General features: G+C 57.7%; 1 protein-coding gene across 1 annotated transcript in view; it reads right to left on the bottom strand.

Annotated features, from left to right (window-relative positions):
• Nucleotides 1-12823, bottom strand: part of PTPRF (protein tyrosine phosphatase receptor type F) — an 85801-nt gene extending 72978 nt beyond the window's left edge. The window contains exons 1-2 of the mRNA XM_065894160.1: nt 12668-12823; nt 5523-5599 (exon numbers count right to left, since the gene is read on the bottom strand). The gene's annotated coding sequence lies outside the window, so the exon portion shown is untranslated. The remainder of the gene's footprint in view (nt 1-5522; nt 5600-12667) is intronic.
• Nucleotides 12824-13043: the final 220 nt, after the last annotated feature.

The raw sequence follows: 13043 nt of genomic DNA, 5'->3' as shown, positions 1-13043 counted from the left end.
AGATGTCCCTTGTCCCAGGATCTCACCGAAAGTCTGAGACAGGCTAAGCAACAAAAGCAAGCACACTGAAGCAGCATGGTGGGCATCCAGCCCTAGTTACACCATGCCTGGGCTTCCGCTCAGTGCGGCGAGACCAGGAGAGAGGAAGTCCCCAGCACCATGCCCCATACGGCCAACTTGGGACGGAGGACATGCATCACTAAGGCCCCGTCTGTCTGGGCTTTGTCATCACGGCACTGTCGTGCAGCAGTGCGACCAACAATAGAATTCAACTTCCCAGCAGCCATCAGGTGGTGAACTGCCTGGCCAGGGTGTCATGGGGGTATGGCCCCTTGATACAACCATCCTGCAGCTCCTGGTACACATATCAGCGGTGTGTTATACCAAAGGACAGAGGCAGAGGGGACTAGTACAGACATCACAGGGTGCAACGATACGGTATTCACAGAGGTTTCACTCCCAGGTACAAGCAGTCAGGGTGTGAACCCTCCACCCAGTGCAGACAACATGGGGGCATGACCCTCAGGAACACACACCATGGGGGACCTAGCTCCCTGGTATGGACGTAAAGGGGATGAAGCTACAGAGAAGAGACATTAGGGAGGTACAACTGCACAGCACAGTCACCATGGGGTGAAACTCCCCAGTACAATGGTCACTGAGGCGTAATCCCCTGTAGCTGCCTCGGTACGGTAATCAGGGCAGTGCAACTCCCAGGGAGAGGCATCACGGAAGCGTAGCAGTCCTGTCCAGACATCATGTGAGTGTAGACAGACATCATGGGGGTGCAGCTGCCCGATGGACGTTATAGGGGTACGTTATCATAGAGGAATAACCCTGTTATACACATCATGGGGTGTCAGTCCCCGGTACAGCCATCAAGGGGGTGTTAATTCCAGAGCAGACATCATGTGGATGAGATTCTGCCCACGGGCGTCAGAGAAACTGGGCTTGCCTCTGGTAACCCCACCCCCACTGTAACAAAAACAAGTGGCCGTGACTTGGGGACCCCAGGGTCCTCCTGTGTATCTGGGTCTGGAGTGCCTAGGATACTGTTCAGATGCAGAAAGTAGGACAGACAGAGGTGAAGAAGTTGAAAACAACGACATTCCCTCCCCGAGAGCTCTTCCCGGCGGTCCATGGACACGAGGACACCCAGAGAGACGGGGAGACGCGGGGACACACAGACAGGGACACGTTCTCAGGGAACTACTCAGGCAACCACAGAGCTGTCCGGGCCCGGGCCTCTCCCTCACCAGCTCCTGGTGTGAGCAAGCTGCCTCCGCCCCAGACTCTGGGCACGCAGCCTGCCCCAGTATCAGGCGGCACAGGCCACTCCCAGCTCCAGGGCCCCGCATAGGAGGAGTCCTGGCTCCTGGGTCTGGCCTCCGTCTAGACGCTGGCCCTGCCCCCACCCCAGAGTGCTCAGGGTCACCTGTGGGGAGGTGGCGGGAGGGGAGCAGGGAGGTGGACCGACGCTAGCCTTGCTGGGGTAGCTGAGAACCTTCTGAATTCAGTGCGACAGCGTTAAGGGCAGAGCGTCCACTTCCGCCCACGGCTGGGTGAGTCTGGGCTCTCCACAGCCGAGATGAAAATACGGCCTGAGCACTTGCACACTCGCTCGCCTTTGGATTGCACCGCGGACCATCGGTTCTACCAACTGACGCACTCGGGCAGGAAAACAGCTCCATGCTGAATGATATTGTACAATATCATCAAATGTCATTTTTCTACACTCAGCATGGTTTTAATATACCCTTTTTCTTTGCTACATCAGTGTAAAGCTGCCGACTGCCCTTTCTTGGGAAGAGCTGTCCTTTATTCTGAAATTACGTCCTTGGTGTTAAAATGTCCTTTCTTGTAGGAAGTGATGGTGATAGCAGATACCAGTTGTTGTTTTTTTTATAATGTCCTTACTTGGCAAGATAAAAAATTTTGCCAACCCCATGTCTGGCCCCCAAGTACTTTTGGAAACTGTACTGGTTTGTGAAACTGAAGAGCCTGGGAATCACTGCTCTGAGGGAAAAGGAAGGAGCAGGCCCCACACCAAGCCACAGGATTCGAATACAAACGTCACAGAAAGGCCTGTTACACAGAGGCTAGGTCACCGCCATGTGGCCCACCCAACCACCCCTGCCAGCCTCAGCGGGGGGCCCCCCAGGAGAGACCATGTGACGCCAAACATGCGGGGGGTGGTTCCCTGGCTGGAGAACATCTGGGATCATTCTGAGGCCTCCTCATGAATATGAAAACACAAATTGATTTGTTTCCCTTGGGCACGTGTTATTACTCACAAATATTAATTAGTCTCCAAATACCACCTGTTCCTATAGCCTCCTCCCTGCTTCCTCCCCAGGCCAGGACTCTGGCTCTCAGGAGGCTGGGGCCCCAAAATGGGCATCAGCAGAAGGAGGGGTATCCGGGGCCCCAAGGAGCGGCCGGCGAAGGGGAGAGGCCAGCGCTTGGGGCAGAGGAGCGGGAGAGCAGGCAGAGCCCCGAGCTGTTCATCTTCTAACCGGTGGGCAGCTAACCCTTTTGTCACGTCCCGGACACTTCACCACGTGGCACTGCAGCAGTGGCCGGGGAAGCGGAAACAGGGCTTGTTACACTTGGGAAGGGAAAACCAACATGTTTCCAACTCTCACCAAACCAACCACCAGATTACGACGGGAATAAATCAGTCTCAGCCGTGACCCCAGCTCTGGGAAGGGAGGCTGCGGCAGGCTGCCTTTGCTCCTCCAGCCAGTTGGCCAGAGTCTGTGGGCACAGCCAGGATCTGCCCACCCTCCCTCCCTCTCGAAGCTGGGACCTTACTTACCCTCTGGCAGCCCTCAGCTCTTTGGTCTCCCCTGCAAGAGGACGAGGAGCTTAGGAAGAGCATCCCAGAGTCTTGGGGGTGGGGCACAAGCTCCAGCAGAGGCTTAGCTCTGGGGACAGAAGACCAAGGGAGCCAGCAGAGGCACCTTCCTACAGCTAAAACCCCTAAGCCACCAGCCGTCCAGCCTCCTTCCTCTGGAGAGTGGAGCCTCCCTTGGGTTAATGTTCACCAACGTGGCTGCGTCTAGGCCTCTGCACCCACTCTTCTCTCTGTTGTAAAGAATGCCTCGTCCTGGCCTCAGCCACCTACTCACCCACCAGAACTCAGCTCCCGTGGCCTGTCACTGTGAATCTTCCCTGCGTGGCCCTCCCCAGTTTCCCAGGCTTGTACAGCACAGTGAAGGCGGCAAGAAGTGGTGCGCAACAGTGCTTCTCGACCCAGGGTGATTCTGCCCTGCTATGGGACATTAGGCGATGTCTGGAGACAGTTCTGACTGTCCCACGGGGATGGGGGAGTAGGTGCTACAGGCACAGTAGGAAGAAGCGAGAGATGATGCTAGACATCCTACAATAACGGGCCAGGCCCTACAACAAAGGGTTATCTGGTCCAAAATGTCAACAATACTGAGGTTGAGAAACCCTGATGCAGACGGCAAGATCCTTTGCCCATGTCACCTAAGGCCTGCTGCCCTGGTCCCTGCCCCAGAACTCAGTCCCTATGGGTACCCTGGGCCCCAACACCCCAGGTAGGCTTGACATATATTAGCCGTACCTAGGCCTCGGGATCTCACAGCGCCTTCCCCTCCCCCTCCAAGTCAGTCTTGCCTCCAGAGCTGGGCCGTACAGCACACCCCACCCCTACCCCTTCAACAGGCCATCAGCAAGTGGCCTCCCCAGAGGACAAAGGGCTCCAATTTCAGGCACCTTTTATGGTGAGACTGGGCTCCCAGGAAGGTCAGACTCATCATCTGAGGACAGCCAGGTGAAAGGTATCTCCACACCCACCCTCCCCATCTGACCTTTCCAACCTGTGACGCAGCCTTCCTGCCGCACCTTGGACATAGCCCCATAGCTCACCTCACCATGCACGGGGTCTGGCCCCTCCAGACCCTCCAACACATGCTCATTTCCCTTCCACGCCCAGACCAGACCCATCTCTTCCACAGCCCTCTTCGCCAGCCATCATGCAGAACTGTCCAGTGGGCCCTGAGCCAGAAGGCAGGGTGATGAACAAGACAGTCATGGGCTCTGTCTTCAAGGAGCTTACAGAGGATGGCCCAACCAGAACGCATCCTCCCCAATCCCACTCCTTCTCCAGGTCCCCATCTCCGTGACAAGCACCACCATGATCAACCACCCAAGCCAGCCAGGCCTCCTCAAATTCTCCCTTTTCCTCATCGCACGTATGTCACTGGTCAATACGTTTGAATCTGCCCTGGCTCCACCCCAACCACTGCCGTGTTAGGAAGACGTCATCAGCGCCCATGTCTCCGGTGGGCTTCCTGCCCCTGGTCACTCCCTTCCAGCCCATCCTGCAAACAAACAAAGGCCCCCTTTCAGCTTACAAAAATGCATATCTGATCAAGCCCCTCAGCTCTGTTTGCTTCTTTATCCCCCAGGAGACATGCAGATAATGTTTCATGAATGAACAAGCGAATGGGCAACGGGTAGATGAATGTGTGGACGTTGCTTCTCTGCTTAAGAACCCTCAGTGCCTTCACACCACCCTCAGGAGAGTCTACAGTCTTTAGCCTGACAACCAAGGCCCAGCACACTCTGACTCCAACCTAACTCCCCAACCTCATTCCCTGTAACTCCAACCCACACGTTCTGTGCTTCTAGCAGAGAGAAAGAAGTGGACCTCAAAGAGACAAAGAAGGATGGGCCCAGATCCTGTGAGTACCTTGCTCTTTCTACCGCAACCTACAGTTGAATGGAACAGTCTTTTCTACAGAAACATGGTGAATGGGAAGCATAGAGATCCTGGTGTAAGTCCTAGAATGTTACCCGGAAGCCTATTTCACACCTACAGCAGCTCACGAGCTGTATATCATTCCCCACCCACCTCCGTCACCCACTCTGGCCAGAAACCCGGGAGCCATCCTCGACACCTCCCCTCCCTCACGCCCCACATTCAACCCTTCACCACGTCCTGTCTACTTGGCTTCCCTAAATAACACTCAAATCCCTTCTCTCCACCTCCATCACCGCCTTCCTGGTCCAGGCCTCCATCACCTCTCTGCCACACGCACACTGGCTCACGTCACGCCCCTAGTGACAACCCTTCCACAGCTCTCCACCGGCCTAAGTCAAAATCCAAGCTTCGGGCTTCCCTGGTGGTGCAGTGGTTAAGAATCCGCCTGCCACTGCACGGGACACGGGTTCGAGCGCTGGTCTGGGAAGATCCCACATGTCACGGAACAACTAAGCCTGCGTGCCACACAACTAAAGCCTGAGCGCTGCACAACTACTGAAGCTTGCACGCCTAGAGCCCGTGCTCCTCAACAGGAGAAGCCACTGCAATGAGAAGCCTGCGCACCGCAACAAAGACGCGGCAACCAGAGAAAAGCCTGCGCACAGCAACGAAGACCCAACGCAGCCAAAAATAAATAAATAAAATTAAGTAAATTAAAAAAAAAAAAAATCCAAGCTTCTTGGCCTGGCCCTCGGCACCCCTGCCCGGCCACAACCTGGGGGACACTCACCAGGGCTCTGACTGCTCACGCCCGTCACTCTTGGACAACCAGCACTGAGGGCAGGGCACTGGGGCCTCCGCTCCTTCCTGGAAAGAGAGAAAAGGATAAGGAAACGTTAAGAATTTCATTACAGCAGAGCAGGTATTGACACAGAAAGATGTTCAAAATTTGCTGTTTACAAAGGGGGAAGAAAAAGCAGGTTATGGAACTGTTCCTGCAGGACGAGCCCCATTTAGAAAAATGCCCATCTCTTCACTTCATTTACTCACTTCTTCCATACTCCTGAGCACCTACTACGTGCCAGGCTTTCTGCCAGGCACCCTGCATATAGCCGTGAACAACACAGACCAAGTCCCTGACGTCAGCAGAAAAACTTGTGTCCAAACTCCTCAGCACCACCCTCCAGCACGGCAGTCGGCGCCACCCACCTCTGCAGCCCAACCTGGCCACGCTCCCTCTCACCAGCCAGCCAGCCAGCCGGCCTGCCCGAAAACTTCCTCTTCTGGTCCTCAAATGTGCCATCCTCATGCAGTCTCTCAGCCTTGCCCGGGCCCTATGCCACTGCCTGGACCGCACTCCTCACCTCTTCTAGCCAGTGACCCCTCGGATCTCAGAGCCAACAGCATTTTCCAGGATGTCCTGGACTACACGCCTGGACCTTGCCTTGGAGTGGTGACCACGACGTGATTGATATGATCTAGTTATTTACACAACTACCGAGTGGCCGCTGAGTCACAGCCGTAAGCTCAGCGCGTGCCGGCTCACCTCCGTGTCCCCAGCACCCAGCAGAGCGCCGGCACACAGTAGGTGCTCCATCAAGGTGTGCTGACTGAGCAGACGAACGCGCAAATGAGCTCGCAGAAAACAGCCCAGCCTGGGGGGACCGCGCCACACCCGCGCAGCCTTCAAAGAAGCTTCACACGCAATATTTATTTTTGCCTCTCTGCTGCTCTATAATCTTTAAAATGAAGGTGTGCCACCGGACGCCTCCTCCGCTGGCACACGCAGGGCGACAGAGCCCGGCACCTTCCTTCCAGGACAATTACTGAGCTCCCACCAGCGTGGGCCCCGTCCTGAGTCGGGGCAGGGGTCGGACACACCCACACCCTCTCACCTGGCACCTGGGAACCAGCCTCGCTTGAGACCGACCGCGTCTGCAACACAGGGGAGGTCCTCGTGCCTGAGCATGGCCAGGACAGGCCTGGCCAACCCACGACCACCCGCGCTGACCCTGCAGCCCACACCCTCCCCGGCCTCCATCACCCCTCCCCCCACAGCTCACAACCCAGGCCTCAGGATGGCCGCTGGCTTCCGCCTCCCAGCCCCCCAGCTTCTCCGCAAAGTTCCCTGTGGCCTCCCCACTCCCAGCACACAGGCTGCCGGGCGGGTCTGGCCAGACAAACCAGCTTCCGTGTCCCAAACTCAAAGGCCCGTTTGTCCGGCGACGCCTGCCGGGGCCTCACAGGGCCAGATGTGAGGCTGTCAGCTCTACCGTTGCTCAGGGACCCTGGGGCAGAGGGGCAGAGTCTGAGGTAGAGAAGGGGGAGGGTCCCCCAAGCCAGTTGCCCTCCTGCCACGCCTGAGGCCACACCAGGAGCACTGGGCTTGGCACCTGGACCCAAGCTGAGCAGAAGCCACACCTGGATAGAGGGATGTGCCCCAGATGGCCTGGAGGTGGGTCAGGGAACAGACATAATAGGCACAGAACCCTGCACCTGGAAAGACCCTACAGCACAAAGAGGATTCTAGAAGAGCCAGATCAGCACCTGGAACCACCAGTGTCCCAAATAACCCAGGAGGGCAATCAGAACCACCTGTCAGAGTCACCAGCAGCAGCTCCCAGAAGCACCCCAGACACAGCAACAATCAGGGCTGCCGGGTGTGCCCAGGAGACCAACCAGAAAGCTACTCATGAACGGCCTGACCGGTACCGGACCCAAGTTAGGAATCACTGCTTGGCACCCACAAAGGCCTCATAAGGGGTGAGGTTGGCAGCCATGACCAAGATCAGGTAAGCAGGCCTTGGCACCAAGCCGGAGCTGGCCCCTGGCAGGGCTCTCCATCATTTGCCAAGCCTGGAACCTGGCCTGACAGCGGGACGAGGAGTAAGCTGAAATCTAGAGGAGCACAGACGCCCCTCTAGAGCAGCCCCCAGGCAGCCCTGGTAGCTGCACCAGAACAGTCCCCAGAAACAGCTAAAACACTGCCGAGGAGCCCAAACCATTGTTCTCAGATCTGGAGGTTGCAGACACAGAGTCTGGGTGCATCCGGACCTCAGAGGCAGACACCCCACTAGAGGGCCCAGGGTGGGTAGGAGGGGACAGGGAACCCAACACAACAAAGCTGCTCCTTCTCAGAATCCCCTTCCACCCACTCCCAATGCGGGGTCTCTTCCCCAGGGCTTCAACCTCTAGTCTTCTCACACCAGCCCACCTGAAGGTCAAATACACCTGAGCAACACACACAATCCCAGCGATGACATGAGGGCTGAGGGCTGGGCACTTAGGTTAGGTTAGCCAGCTAACCAAGCTCAGAATCGCAGCTACTTGAGGTGAGCAGGTGTCCAAACCTTAGCAATGTCTAGTTTTGAAAGCCGCTCCCACTGAGATTCTGATGGGGATGGGTTTGCACCTCGCTCTTTGAGGATTATTACAATAACAACGGCTAACACTGAGACGGCAGTGCCTATCAGATGCCAGGCCCTATTCTAAGAACGTTCTGCACATTAACTTCAGTCCTCACAACAACCCTGTGAGACACGGAATTCTGTTATACCCACCTGACAAGTGGGAAAACTGATTTAGAGATGTTAAGCCTCTTGCTCCAGGTCACGCTGCTATTAAGCGGCGTTGAACCCAGCGGTCTGAAACTAGAGTCTGCGCTCCTCACCACTGAGGCTGTCTTCTCTTGAACACAGCTCTACACCCTCTCGTATAACTCTCCATCCTTCCTCTGGCGCAGACCTCTCTCCCCAACTCCAGATCCTCACACACAACCACCTCCTAAAAGTCCCCCACCCGACCCTCAAATGCTCCAAGCATCTCAAAAATAACATGTCCAACCCTGAGCTCATTCATTATCTGTGCCCCAAATCTACCTCTCATCCTCAAGTCCCCGGCTCAGTAAAGGCCTCACCCACTCACTCCCAGGAACCTGGACCCCTTCCTCTTCCTCACCCCCACATCCAATAAATCATCCTGCCCTAATAAATGTGCCTTCTAAATGGCTCCATGCTACCAAGCCACAATTCTCTCTCACCTGACTTACTTGTACCCTTCTCCTCACTGGGTATCCTGTCTCCATTTACTTCCCGTAGCCACAGAATCCTCTTCCAGAAGCATGAATCTGATCATAGCACGTTCCACACCACACACACACACACACACACACACACACACACACACACTCTCAAGCTTTAATTCTTTGATATCTCCCTTTTGTGTTCTCACAGTAAAGTTACAGTAACTTAACAGGGCAACAGAGATCCTCTGTGATTTGCCGTATCTCTGAACATGCCACTAGTGATAAGATCTCTGAGTGTTTAGTCATACTGCCTAGAGTGCCCTTTCTTCAATTGGAAAACTCCTATTCATCCCTCAAAACGCAATTCAGATAGCCCGTTTTCTTGGTCTTCTTTGAGACTCATCTCTCCTTGACCTCTGAACTCTCCCCTGCCTCGTGGTGAACTCCCCCAATCTTGTAACCTCAGCTCAGAATTGCGGCTGCTTTAGGTGAGCTGTTGCTGAGCTCAACCTCAGCAGCTCCTAAGGGGTGGGCTGCCTCTTCTACACAGTTGTTAGTTCCACAGGAAGCACGACAGCCTGGCTGAAAGTGCCTAGACCAAAGTCTGGCACACACTCGGCAATCAATAAGAGGTTACTGAATTGCTCTGCCTTCCCATGATGCAATCTGTTCCCTCCGGGACCATAAGCTCCTCAAGGGCAGGGCCCTGGCTGCAAGCTTGGCCCAAGAACAGGGCAGTGTCAGTCACATGGGAAGCGACCGCCACTGCTGCTGATACACTGCCATACAGTCCCCTTAGATTCTCACAACAGCCTTGGGAACTGGCCAGGGTTGGATTACCTCTCCCATTTTACAAGGGGTGAAACTGAGACTCAGGGAGGAAGGGATCTCCTCAAGTTCTCAAACTGGAAAATGAAGGGGCTGTAGTATGTGTCACAGCCTCTGTAGGAAGAGGTCTGGGCCCCATCTCCCTCTGACTAAGGGCCCTCAGTACTGGACTCCTACATTTAGGACTGATGGGAGAAAGAGTGGAGGGAGCGCAGACAGCCAAGGCCAGCATTTTGCTACACATCAGTAACAATTCCCAAGAAAAGTAGCGAGTCTACTCTTACAGCAACCGCCCCACCCCCCCACCCCAACCGGTTCACCAGCACCCAAATCCAGCCTCCTCTCCTAGAAGCCCTGGACACCACACCCACCCTCACTACATGCACAAGGTTGACAGGAGAGGAGGCCAGGAGCTGCAGGCGGAAGGAGGGAGGAAGGAATTGTATGAAAACAACTTCCTTGTTAAAGGAAATAAAAAAGGGAAGAGGAAGAGCAAGTGGAAAAGAACACAGAACTACAGAGACATTTCAAATGTCTCTGAGCAAGCAAAAATGTGCGAGAAAGTGTGTGCACACGATTCCCTGGTGGCACAGTGGTTAAGAATCCACCTGCCAATGCAGGGGACATGAGTTTGAGCCCTGGTCCGGGACGATCCCACATGCCGTGGAGCAACTAAGCCCGTGCGCCACAACTACTGAGCCCGTGCGCCACAGCTACTGAAGCCCGCGCGCCACAGCTACTGAAGCCCGCACGCCTAGAACCCGTGCTCCACAACAAGAGAAGCCACCACAAGGAGAAGCCCACGCACCGCAACGAAGAGTAGCCCCCACTCGCCACAACTAGAGAAAGCCCGCGCACAGCAACGAAGACCCAACGCAGCCAAAAATAAATAAATAAACGTATTAAAAAAAAAAAAGAAAAGAATGCATGAGACTGCAAGTGTGCACGCACCCTCCCTGGACTGTGCATAGGGGTGCAGTGAGAGCACACGCAAGCACACAGACCGGTAAATGGGTGTGCAAGCACAGCAGATTTCTGAGCTCTGGCTGCCATGCAGGCCCAAGTGTGCAAGTGTGAGGGCACTCAGGAGACAAGTGGATGTGGAGTGGGGGTGAGGGGTGGGAGGGTGAGCTGAGTGTGGAAATGAGAGGGCTGTGAGTGTGTGGCCTGGGCCTGGGGCTGCGGATGTGGAAGGCTGCGCCTGGGGAGGTACACCTGCTTCTTCTTGAAGCCCTGGGCTCATTCATATAATCAGTGAAAAACGGGGATTTTCCTGCCTCCTGAAGCAGGTGCTGATAAGGAGCCAAGCATAGAATTTCCCGAGATTTTCTGACAGAACCCTGCTCTGGATCCCAATGGATCCCTCATGCCTCTCAAAGGATCCCTTAGCAGATCTCCTTCCTTCTCAGGGGATCCCTCACCATTGAGGATCCCCCTGGAAGCATCAGCCGTTGATCCTTCTCCAGGCCTCACACCCCAACGCACTTCTCGGGATTCTCTGGCCAGATCCCGCACCAGGTCACTCTGGATCCCTGCCCCCATCTGCTCAGGAGCCGAAGTGGAGCCTTCATCACCAGCACGCAGCAGTCCATCCTCCCAGGCCTGCCCCGCTGCCCCCAGGGGAATCCAGAGGACGACCACCTCCTCCCTCCCCTCCTGCCAGCAGCCTCCCTTCCTTTTCACAGCTCAGACGGGTACCAGGCTCCCACCCACCAACCTGCTCCAACTCGGGGCCCTGCACTGGGGGTGGGGGGGTGTTGGAAACGGAAGAAAAACTAGCCCCTCCCCCACCCTGGGTGGAAGAACCAGAGGGGCAGCATTCCAGAGAAACGGTGAGGAGGCCAGCCAGCCAGCAGAGGGGCGGCAGAGACTCCAGTCAGTGGGAGACAGAGACACCAAGAGACCAACGAGAGACACGACAGAGACCCGGGAAGGGAGGCCCAGGGATGGGGGAGGGAGCACAGAGAGACCTGGGAAGAGAGAAAAGACACCCGGGGAGAGCACAGAGAGACCCGGGGAGAGAACACAGAGACCTGGCAAAGAGCACAGAGAGCCGGGAGAAAGAACACAGAGACCCAGGGAGAGAGAACAGGGAGACCCCGAGACAGTCGCAGCCAGCTGAGAGACTCCGGGATTACTGGGGCGGGGGGGGGGGGGGTGGTGGGGATAAGGCTGGGAGGCCGTGACACAGGGAGACAGAGATACAGAGACGTGGAAGGGCACAGAGACACACCGACACACGGAGGGAAACGGAGAAAGAAGCTGAGACAGGATCGTGGGCCAGCGATGAGGACCGCGGCACACACCAGGACGGGACGGGACGCGGGGCGGCGACTGAGTGAACTTTCCGGAGCGGGTCCGAGTGGACACGTCCTCACGGGACAGATCGCTCCAGGGCCTTCGGGTCGTGGCACCCGGGTGGGGGCGGGGACAGCCCAGCCCGGCCCCTCCCTCCCCAGCCCACGCCGGCGACCCCGCGGGGTGGGGATTCCAAACTCACGCCCCGCGCACCCCGGGACCGCACGTGCGCCCGAGCAGCGAGCGAGACGGGGCCGCGGCGGCTGCGGATCCCCCGCCGGCTGGGAGGGGGCGCCTGTGAGGCGGGGGCGCGGCCTGGACCCGCCCGGAGCTGGGGTGGCTGAGGGAGGTCGAGGGCCGCCCCCGGAGCGCGTCCGCGCCGGTAGTAGGGGGAGACGAGGCGGGACCCAGGAAGGGAAGCACGGATGCAAAAGGGAAACTTTGCGCTGGGTGGGGGGGCGCGGGCTGCGGCTCAGGTGCGGCGGGAGGGAGGGGGAAAGGGGTAGGAAGGGAAAGGCGGCGAGGGGCGGCGGGGAGCTAGCCAGCCGGCGGCGGGGTGGGGGGGGCGCGTCTGCCGCGGGGTAACGCGGGGAGGAGCCGCCGGGCTTGGGGGGAGGCTTAGCCGAGGCTGCGGGCGCGGCAGGTGGGGGCGCGGCCCGGCCTAATCGGCACCCCCAGCCCCCCGGGACCGCCCCCAGCTCCGTTCGGCGGACGCGGAGAGAGGGCGGGGGAGTGGGAAAGGACGGATGCGGAGGGGACTGGAAGGGGGCCCGGGGGTCACTCACCGCCTATCCAGGGGCCGTCGGTCCGCATGTCCCCCCCAAGCCGCTGGGGCCGCTGCTCCCGCTCCTCTTCTGCCGCCGCCGCCGCCACCGAATCCTACTCCCGCCACAGCCACCCGAGCTGGAGCCGGAGCCGGAGCCGGAGCCGCCGCCTCTGCCGCCGCCGCCGCCACCGCTCCCGTCGCTCCCGCGCCAGCTCCAGCCGCGCGCCCGCGCCCGCGCCCCTGCCCCTGCCGTGCGCGTCCCCGGCGCCGCCCCTCCCCTCGTGCACTCTCGCTCGTAGAGCTGCTGAGACGCGTAGGCCCGACGAGGCCTCAACCCAACCCCGAGCCTAAACCGACGCGGGCTCCAGTACCGAGCCGGAACCCCAAAATGAGCA

The sequence above is a fragment of the Phocoena phocoena genome, chromosome 1, assembly GCF_963924675.1.
Source record: "Phocoena phocoena chromosome 1, mPhoPho1.1, whole genome shotgun sequence".
Classification (NCBI taxonomy): Eukaryota; Metazoa; Chordata; class Mammalia; order Artiodactyla; family Phocoenidae; genus Phocoena; species Phocoena phocoena.
Note: the sequence above shows the minus strand (reverse complement) of the source record. Positions and strands in the feature narration are given on the sequence as shown.